Genomic DNA, 11,188 nt, shown 5'->3' with positions numbered 1-11,188 from the left:
ATAACCTGTTTTGTCCTGCTTCTTATCAGTTATACACCAAAACAGACCAATGTTTAAACGATAGATTATTCCCATGGCCTTGTTTTGTTTGGATACTGTTTATGATGTGTGCTTTACTCTGCACCTGTGAAAACAGCTGAAAGTCTCAAGGTGAGCTGGCTAAAAATCTTGCTACTTGAGCTGGGTAAACTTTTGATATGAGAAAGTAAATGTAATTTACTTTATAATTTTCCTTTGTTGTGTGAATTTTTATTAAATTCTATTTTTTTTCTGCAGTAATTTGGTTTTTACATTACAAACTTTATCATACTGGTTAGTTTATGTAGGGGTAGGTGTCTATCAGGTGTTGCTGCAGTATGAGTGGTCTTAATCCCTCTTCCTGAATAATGTGGGGTCCAACTCTGACAAAGGAAGAGGAAACACAGTTGGGATGTACCAATTATTTGTTTTTTCCTCAACAGTGAATAAAAGCACTGACCAGAGGGTGTAGACATTTCTAGTTGCAGCAGAGTTGTACATATATCCCACAAAATACATTCACTGATTCTTTTAGAGTCTCCAGCTTAGTCATGTAAGGGTCAGAGGTAAATATCTTTCAATTTAAGCACTACTGTGGGCATCACATGTCTGTGAAGAAGATCAGATGAAAAGTAGCCATAAAAAAAGCATTTTTAGCTTTACCTTTCACGGTGTGCCAAAATTATTTGTGAAACAATAGTGCATTTGCATCACTGCACTTGCATCTGTTTAGTTTTCATTAATGAGTATTTGGCATTAAATGTAATGTTAATTGTCTGTTGATGCTGTGTGCTGAGGTGATTGATGTTTCCTTTTGGGAGCTTCTAAATGAACCAGTGTATAAATATATAAAGAATGGAATTTATGAGCTCAGTTCTGTCTTCTGTTATGCCTAAGTGAACAGACAAATTCAAGGGGTTCAGACACAGATAATGTTTAAAATGTTCTTTGATTCTGTGTCTGTTATTTTGCAGAAGTCTGTATGCATATAATAGAATACATAAAAATTATTAGAAAATTAATATATATTAAGCTCTTGTTAAAAGACATCAAAGTACAGAAATTTGAAATGACAATGACCATTTGAGTAACGTTTCCCTTGAGAATGTGGCATTGGAGTCTGCACCTCCTTTTTTAAGAGGTCTTCTGTAGTTAACACAGTAAAGCTGCAGCAGCCCTATAGGAGGAATACTTAGAAATATATTTTTAAAATATGTATACCATCTGTTTGTGCTTGAAAACATGACCCATGATGAATATGCTCATAAAAGGAGATTCCCAAAAGTTCACTGAGCCTGTTTATCCAAAATTGTCTGCCAGATCACATAATCACAGAATTATCTGTTGGAAAGGACTTCTAGAGATCATCTAATCCAACTCTCCCACTAAAGCAGGATCATCTAGACCACATCACACAGGACTGCATCCAGGTGGGTTTGAATATATCCAGAGAAGGGGACTCCACAACCTCCCTGGGCAGCCTGTTCCAGTGCCCTGTCACCCTTATAGTGAAGAAGTTTTTTTCTTATGTTTAAATGGAACTTCCCATGTTCTACCTTGTGGCCGTTAATCATAAGATTTTAACTTACTGTGCAATTGATGATCTAATTTTTAGCACTGCAGGCTCTAAAACAATAGTGGAGTCTTCAAAATTTTAGATTTTACAGTTATGAGATGCACAATAGCAGATAAAATAGTCTGGTCCCATTAACACTGCTAAGACAAGAACGTGAAGATGGTCAAGCCCAGATCTTGCAATAAATAAATGATCACAAGTAACCAAACAAATTGCAGATGTCATCACTCTCTCTTAAGCACTGAGAAACACCTTGGAAATAGAAGACTGTCAGGTTTCAGTGCTTGAGTTTACTTTTAAGAAAGTCTTTGCTTTTTCATGCAGTTGGAGGTAATGAGGGATTTTTCTTGTCCAAAACAATGACTGACACAGCATTACTGCTGTCAGCTACTAAGCTGGCAAGCAGTACTAAATACTGTAATTTCTAATGGCAATTTTTGCTGCTTTCATCCCAGACTAGATCAGAAAAAAACAATAACCCATAATATTACTTAAGTGATTTCTTTTGCATCTCAGAATTGATGACTGTCAAATTAGCTTATTAACTAGCTCTAAACATTGTCTTGCTTTTCTAGCTGTATAATATAAATGTTTAGAATTTGTATGACAAAGGGGCAGCATAAGGATAAATAAAATAGCAAATTAAATTTGGTTTAGCCATCTGTTCTTTTTGGTGTCTGATTATAAGCCAACTGCACATCAGTTGGCCATGGCTGAGTAAACCTTGGCCTTTACTATTTATCACCAAATGCAGAGGCTAGAATTACCTAAATCTTTGAGAAGATTTACAAGGAAGATTAATTTATTTTTTTTTAAAATTAAGAAAGTAACAAACCCATCTGATTTCCAAAAGAAGAGTGTGTAGTAATTTCTTTCAGGACAGGTATTTTGTCTTACACTGAAAATGGGTACAGCTCAACAAAGTGTCAACTCTTGCATTTTTGTTGCAGTTTGCTTTTTCAGTGACTCAAAGTGAAGTCTTCTAAGATGTTTTTACTCACAAAGAGAATTCCTTGTGTTTAGTGACGTAAGCTGTAAAAAGTGTTGATGCTAATAATTGGCTATATTGCACCTGAAATTCCTTTTTTAGTAACTCATTTCAGTTTCAGAAATAGAATTGTTCTGGTGCTTCACTTTGAAAAGCTTCTGGAGGCTAAGCAAACACTGGTAAAAGGAAAAAATACACATCAACTCCAGCATTTCAGAAGCATTATTTATCCTATGAAGCCTTTAATCCCATTTGTTATCAAACCAATTCCAAAAGTCTGAGGATAAATAATGTCATTCTTCTGGGGAATTAAATAGATAGAAATTTCACAAATCAGGTAATTTGTTGAGTTATATTTTTAGGACTCTCTTAGTCACAAAATATTGTCAGTTCTTACAATCCTTGGCAAATCTATCTTAATATTGTTTGACATTTATTATGTTCCAAAAGATCAGTGAGAAACTCCTCAATACCCAAATCTTAACAATGCTTGTTTAAATAGTGTAGCAAAATACTAACATGTGCCACACCAGCTATAGGTGTTTGAATTATGGGGACCCTCTTATCATCACTTATTTGTTAAGTTAGTATGTACCTTAATTTTTAAGAGTAATACTTGTATTACTCTTAGAATACTTTAAGAATAGTATCAGATATATTCTGAAGACCTGTAAGAGTACTTTGAAGAGGTCAGGATCAGCAGAATCTGCTTGTCCAGCATATGCTCCAAGCTTTCTTGTTACTTTTCTGTGTTTATATATTATTAATATTGCATCTTTTAATTCATCAAAGACTTTTTCAACTCTAGTGCCCAGGGACATGCTTATATCCTACTGGTTTTGTAGCTATGTGTATGTATCTTCTTTTTTATTTATTATTTTTTTCCACTTTTGCAGATGCTATTTATCATGTGAAAAGGAACCGGATAAGGAGAGGAAAAAAAGGAAATGATGAGATCTAGTTTATGGAGTGAAAAAAGGGAGCTCTTGTGACTTTGGATGTGTTTATACTTCTGCTATTGACTCATCAGGTGGCAAACAGCAAAACCTGTAACTGTTCTTTTGTGGGGGTGATGGATTTTTGCTAAGGGATCTCCAGGGAAAGAGGAATCGTATTTTTACCATTGACCTCTAGTAGTTGGGACTAAGACTGCATGTATTACAGCTTCATTATATACTCAATACATGGAGTGCTTTGGGTTTAGAAAGTATTTTATTTCTCTATCTAGAAGAAGCTATATACAGCATATACTTTCAGGTTCTTATTTTCATGAAAAAAGTTTAAAATTTACTAAAATAGAAACAGTGAATAAAGGTATTGGCAGTGCCAGAATTCCCAGGACCAAGCACCAAGAATTTCTTTAATGCCGAAGAGAAAAAAGGTATTTAATGAAGCAATGAGAAGGATTGAACTCACATCCATTGGTTATAGACATCTTCTGCTTAATTAACTTGTCCTTGGGATGGGCTTTTTGTTACATACAAGCCCCTCATACTCAGGGCTATTCCCTGGCATCTGTAAGGCTGGCAGGGTCTTGGCACGACTCAGTGACAGCTTACAGATACAAAAAAAGCATCAGGTCCTTCCCCGTACAATTTTTAAGGCACTGAGATCAGCATGTGATATGTAGTGAGAGATCACGCCTACAGGGGAAAGTTAATCTAAAAACCTACGTGAGTAACTAGATACTGCTCAGTACTCTTCCTAATAGAAGGCAGTTGAAACTTTCAGCTCTCATCTTCTTGCAGTATCTGATAGGTGTAGGTGTTTCCTTTCTGGTGTTCGAGCCACACAACATTTGCACCTATATAATGTCTCCAGCAATGCCAGAACCAGATGCTGCTGAGGCAGTGCTAGAATTATTCTGTAATGAAAAGCAGAAGTATCTGCTCACGGCTAAGGCCTCTCTGGGATATCTAATGTGGGTTGTTAGCAAGTTATCCTTCTCAGTATTCCCCTAGTTCCCATTCTGGGTTCTGCAGGGACTGGAGGTAGATCAGGCTGTCAGTGTGCAATCATCCACCAGGATTTAGACAGACTGATGAATCCCTATTTCATCCAGCTAAATATGATCCAGATAGTGATGCTATATTGGAGTTAACACAGCACAGCAGGATCACCATGAATGGGAGTAAAGACAGATGATAGATAATGGGAGAGTCCAGGATGCATTAAAAAAACATCAGCAAGAAATGTTCAAGGAAGAGAGTGCACACAGCAGCTGGATACCACACTTAGGCCTAGCTGAAATTTCTTTTTTACAGGTTGCTGGGTAATTTATTGTCCTGTTTTGCTTTTTGCATGTATTTGCCTTCATGGATGATGTAAATCATGAACATTCCTCTCCTGTATAGCTTGTTTTTCATCTGTACACTTGATAAAGTTTGAAGTTTAGTGCTTGAATAGTTACCTTCAGCTCTGGGTTATTCCGAAGTCTGATGCCCTTTGTGGAGAGGCAAGTTGTATCAAATGCTGTTATACCTGGGCAGAGGTCAGGAAGTTCGGTCCTTTCAGAAAAACAAGACCATTTAGAAATGAATAAACTCTCTCAGTTTGCATTTATTGAAGTAACCCAAAATCACAAGCTGCAGAAGAAAGCAGAACTCTGCTATGATCAAATAGAATTCCAGCTAATTCTCTGGCTTCCTCCCCCAAAAAGCATATACATTAAAACATCATTAAAATTAGTTCCTTTCTTACCTTCAATCAGAGTCTGAAGTTAGAATTCATATGTTGTCATGTAAAAAGGAAAAAAAAACCCCAAATACTAATGTAAAAACTCCAAATCAAAAGGTCCAAATTGATGAAATAAATTGGATATTCTGAAAATCAATTTGTTCATGTAACAATATTTTCTTTTACCAAAGGCTCATGGTACTTCATCAAAAGTATTCATAAAATTCTTCCCAAAGCAATTAATTGGACTAATAATATATAGTTGGATGGCATTAAATCACACTAACTGCAAAAACCATAGTGAGAACTCAGTCAATATAGTGGTATGGGTCAGCAAATTAGACTGAGTGAATTAATCTTGGTGCTCTCTTCCTCTGTGAATATGGTAAGTAAACAAAATTCAAACTGAGGGGAGAACCTGTCTGATTTCAGCAGATGTATCAGCTATCTGTGAGACATCACAGGGAAAAAATGACGAGAAATCAAATGCATGCTTCTGAAGTGTGTGGAACCAAATCTGTTTGAGGCATGGATTTTTGTCTAGGTGAAAAATTCTTTTATTCATAGAAGAAAGTCAATGACTAAAGATAAAACTGGACTTCTCAAGAGATTAATAATTTGTTATTTTTCAGATAAGAGTAGGCTTCATGGAACAAAGAAAAACATACAGAGTACAAATTATTTCATCATGTAACTGTCAGGAATTTATCTGGAAATTAATTCAGTTGGACACATCTCTATTAAACTCGTATGAAAAGGATTTTGATGAAGCAAAAAAGAAGCAAGCTGCAGAACAAAACCCAACAACATTCTTGACAAATATTTTTGTCTGTATACATGGAAATGTTTAGGCATCAGAGATAAGACAGATGATTTAAATTCAGCATCCAGATTCTACTGTACTACACCCTTGCAAGTCTGTTTAAATTACATTGTTTTGCTTTTTTTCTTGGTACAGGATAACTGAAACACTATTATTTTTACCAACTTGATTAGAAGCAGTTTGTAAAACCCTAGTTTTAATTATCTAGTTTGTAATTTTAATTACCTAGTAAAATTACCTAGTTTGTAATGCAGGTATTTCGAACACTGGGACCATGCACGTCCAGTGTTACAGAGGGGTTTTGCTACTAATTCATCTCCACTTCTTGCTTACATTTCTCTGCAAATCTCAGCTTCCAACACTGAAATCAGATCTGCTGGGAAGTGGTGAAGGAATAGAAAGAGACCATGCTTTGATCCCCTGCCTCCTGAAACATCACAGCTACCTAGAATACTTACATTTTCTGTGAATTATTTAAAACATTTTCTCAAAAAATATGTATTTTGATGTGGAAATGTTGCCATAGTTGTTCATGGAGGTCGCAGAGAAGCATTGCAAGACCCTGTGCCGTGTTCTGCAGCCAATATATCACACCCATGATGTTCTGTGGACGTCCAGGACATCCAGGACTCCAGCCATGCAGTGCAGAAACTCTGGTGCTGGTTTGGTGCAATTGTCATCAGGTCCAAGAGCCTGGCCAGCTACAGATGAAATAATATTATAGTATATAGGTATACAGAATATTAAATCTATTTTGTAGTTATAAATACTATTTTTTCCTATAAAAATTCATGGTATTTCTACCTTGAAATGTTTCATAGGGAAAGATGAAGTTCCTTCCCTGCTGTAATTAGCTGGTTCTTTCCACTATTCAACAGAGTGCTTGTAGAAGGTTTGGGGAAATTTTTTCTCCTCTTTTTGTGCTAAAGATTTTCGTACCTAAGCAAAGCTGTCTCTTGGTTTGTTCATTATGTTGCTCACATTTGACTGCCTTCACGCTGGAAGATTTAAAACAGAATACTTGAAGTTTAGGATTTTGCTGATTTTTGATATATATGTAGTTTTTAATTAGATATTTGCTTTCTTTATGATGCCTTTGTCTCAGTCTATTTTTCTGAATTAGATAAATTGCTGGAAATTCTCACATGTGTGAAGAAACCGGTCATTATTATTCAATCCAGGAAAATGAGACCTAGCTGTGATGTTCAGTACCTCTCCCTTATTGAATAAAATACTTCTGGAGCTTGAACTGAGAGGTTTTGTCAGGGCAAAATAATAAAAATAAAACCCAGTGAGGTTGTTGGTCACATCCCATGCAGAAACTTTCCTCTTTCCCTCTGACCATTTTGAAGTCTTTAGATTGATGCTTCAGCATGTGTTAATGGACAGGCCTGTTCTTCGTGAGTAATCCATGAAGATTTATTCCTGCAAGCCAGTGGGGTGTGTACATTCTGAGAGAGACATTTCTACATTTAGCAACCATGAGAAGTATTCTTGAGGGGTTTATGCAATCTCAGAGTAAGCTTTCCAAATCATGCTAATATAGAGTTATTTAAGAGTAAAGGAAAGGTCGTTTTTTTTTTTTTTTTACTTGCAATTAACATTTGATCTAAGCTTGGAAGTGCAACGTTGAATTTGTTAGTGGAATTCACAATACTTTTCGTAATAAATCACATGAAAATAATTTAGTTTTGGAATATATAATATTTGGGTTTTCATTTTTATAATAATTTTATCTAAAAGATCTACAGTTCTTATGGTAAATAGATAAGGGCAATTATATACCCAGTGGCAGTGTAATTTGTAGGTGAGTGGTTTGACTACCAGTACTGCTGACACAATACCTTGGCCCAAGGAATAAAATCTGCTTGTCCTTATCCAACTGCTCTTTGGTTTAAATTTTGAATGAAAAATCTGATATGGACTTATTGGGGCTGCAGTGCAGAACTCTTTGGATATTATAGAGGGGTGGATTTATAGACTTACAGACTTTTTACAGATGGAAAGCCCTCAGATGTCTTCAAGGTGAGTTGCTGTTAGTACTTTTATCCTTGTGATATTTATAGGCATCTGGTGGTATAATGAAATTTCCAAACCCATATAAATGCTCTGCACTATAATTAATATAATACAATTAATATTTCAGGCTCTTGAGCACATGAGGCCATGTGGCACAGGGCAGAGCATTCCAGGGCAGATTTAAAGCAGAAATAAGTCATTCTGGAGGCACAATAAGGTTGAGAATAAGAGGTGATAGGGAGACTGAGATTAGAGAAGTCTCACTCTGTCTCTACTGCACTACCACCAGACTTTTGATTCATCTGTGGATTCAGTTCTGCATAAAAAAGTGTTAATGTCATTAGTAAAGGTCTTATACTTGGATGCGTAGATGCCCTGCAAGGTGGGTGTTCCCACGTTTACTTACTGTATGTTGAAGCATTATTTAAATCAATACTTCCTTAACCTGCCAGAACAGAGTAAGAGCTGGAAAAATGTCATTTACAGACCTCCACAACGTTCAGTATACTAAAAAATTTGGTTTTAGTATCAAAAGCAAGAGCTGTGTAAAGCAGTTTTCCTGGAAAAAGAGTGTCTTTTTGCCTCAAACCCAGGATTGTTCCTTGCTTTCTCAGGCATCACACTGTTATCCTATTTACAAACATATAAAGTGTCACCTTAGGTCTGTTTAGCCTTGTGTTCCCACTGCTTTTGTTGGAAAACCGTTTCGGATTGTCACTTTTTTGATGGGTGGAAACTGCCTTTTAATTTATAACCTTAATTTGTTCATAATAAGCTAATATTCTATTAATGTAGCAGCATTATCCTTTAGCTTTAGAGGAGCTTTATTTTTTTCTCTGTGATGTATTTATTAGGAATAATCCTATCTCATCTTCTCATCTTAGATTTTATTTTGCATGACTAAACAAACCAAAGCATTTGGTGGAATAAATCTGCCTTTTTTTTTTTTTTTTTTTTTTTTCTTTTGTCAGACAGGCATGCACTCCATTCCTCACTGTCTTGCTCTGCGTTGCTGGTTCTCTGACTAAACAAACCAGCATTTCAGAACTTCACTTCCTAGCATCAGCACTTTCCTAACTCCTGACAACACTTCATGCCAACAGTGTAGCACTGTAATCTCTCTCTGATGATACCATTGCATCAGAAGCTTATGATCATTAGAAACAAGTCTGCTTCCGCAGAGAACAGCATCTTAATCAGTTGATAAGACCATGTGAGGCTGTGTTTTAGCCAATCTTCTGCTTGAATATTTTTTCTCTAGTTAACTAACACTTTGCGTATCTCATTACTTCAAAATGGCGCTGATCACTTCAAAACTTCTGTTTTAAAACCTCATGCACTCACAAAGGAATTTTTTCTGTAAATGTTTAATTTATGCTTTTGAGAATTTAAATGCAAGCCACTGAAATGTTCAATATCATCTGTACCAAGTGAGATCAATGGGCCTGCAGTACTTCCTTTATCAAATACCAATTTAAAGGATATATTTATTTATGAAGTATGAAAAAAATATAGTACCTGTAGGAAAAATTATTGTTTGTGGGTTTGGTTATTTTTTTTCTTTCAGATTTACATTCTGAGTCTCAAAGTTCATGAAACAAAAGTGACTAGTTTGGTTTACTGGAAATAATTCTAGAGCAAGTTAAGGATTTTATGCAGAACGAAAGAGAAGACAATGGTATTTTCTCAACTTTCCCCTTTGTTACATTTTAAGATGTAACCCTAATATCCAAACTAGTTAAAACTAACTAACTAGCTGTTGCATTTCACTGCTGGAAGGTGGATCATTTGTTACAAGAAGATTTTTGTTACATTTTACAGGGAAGCTGCTTGGAAGAAAAAGTATTTCTTTTGAACCATTTTGTAGCAGTTAGTCTTTGAAACTCATTCTTGTCTTTTCATAGCACCAAAATAAAAGAAATACCTGCTTGCTGATTCCTCTTGTGTGCATACGAGGTAAACCAATCCTGGTTTAGTCATGGCACTCTGATGCAGACGCCAGTGTTCACTTAAATGGCTGCTTTACTGCTGCCTCTTCTCTGGGACCAAAGAACCACACAAAATATTGGGGAGACAGATTGTAAGTCAGAGGCATTCCAGACCTACTGACAGCAGCAAAATGATAACTGGAGACCTTGAATGATAATAAAACAACTGAGTTGGTAAAAACTCAACTGATGGAGCTCTCATGTGGAACATATCGTGTCTACAATGTTACAGGTCATTTCCTTTGCCTTTCTCTATAAACATGTTTTTCAAATTGGTTTCAAGTTGGTCCAGCTGCTTCAAGCACAATATATTGAAAGCATATTAATATGACCGATAACTCGCAGCTGCTGTTGGAAAACTGACAAAGCAAAGGGTAGATGTTGCTTTGGAGGATGAGCTAGTGCTTTCAGCACAACATCTTCCTCAGTATGTTGCTTCTCTATGAGGTTTTCATGGCAAAGGCTGGGCCCGTGACACTAAGAGGTCACATTCTTTCTAGATACAGTTCTAGCAAACATAGCCATGCTTTATAAGAAACAGATCTGCTGATGTTCATAGTTCAGGGCACCGAATGACAGAGAAAGGGTGTTCTTAATCTCCCTGCAATTACTCTCTGTTAAAGAAGATGCTGTCATCTGTTAACCCTGCCTCTGGTTCATTCCTACCCATAGCAGTATTTCTCTACTGAAGATTTGGTGATAGTGTGTGTAGCAATATACCTGCTCCTGATTGAAGTCTGTGTTACAGAGGTGATCTAATCCATTTAACCAGGCCCTACCTCCTATGTCTTCAATCAGGACTAGGTCTTTATTTTTTTTCCCCTGCATATAGAGTTTTGAGGAACCTTAAGCAGAAAAATGGAGAGCAGTAAAGCTATGCTTTTATACGACTAAAAGAAATATAATTTTCCTTTCTAACTGTGGATTTTTTCCTTTTTATTGTACAAAAATGCTTTCCTGCCCTGCGGAGAGAAAACACCACAATCCATTTAACTGGCAATATTACATTCTTATTTTGTATTTAAATCAAGACACATACTGTTTCAGGCTTATTGCTGTTAAAATCATATAAGTTTCACACAATTCATGTTGCCTGTACC

The 11,188-nt window shown here is 36.1% G+C and overlaps 1 long non-coding RNA gene across 1 annotated transcript; it reads left to right on the top strand.

Annotated features, from left to right (window-relative positions):
- Positions 1–9: 9 nt before the first annotated feature.
- LOC139799820 (uncharacterized) lies at positions 10–5,415 on the top strand. The gene is made up of 2 exons (XR_011727476.1): positions 10–1,448; positions 3,479–5,415. It is a non-coding gene; the product is annotated as an uncharacterized lncRNA (long non-coding RNA).
- The last annotated feature ends 5,773 nt before the right edge of the window (positions 5,416–11,188 follow it).

The sequence above is a fragment of the Heliangelus exortis genome, chromosome 9 (assembly GCF_036169615.1).
Source record: "Heliangelus exortis chromosome 9, bHelExo1.hap1, whole genome shotgun sequence".
NCBI classification, from domain to species: domain Eukaryota; kingdom Metazoa; phylum Chordata; class Aves; order Apodiformes; family Trochilidae; genus Heliangelus; species Heliangelus exortis.
The sequence above is the reverse complement of the archived record's forward strand: the minus strand, read 5'-3'. Positions and strand labels throughout refer to the sequence as shown.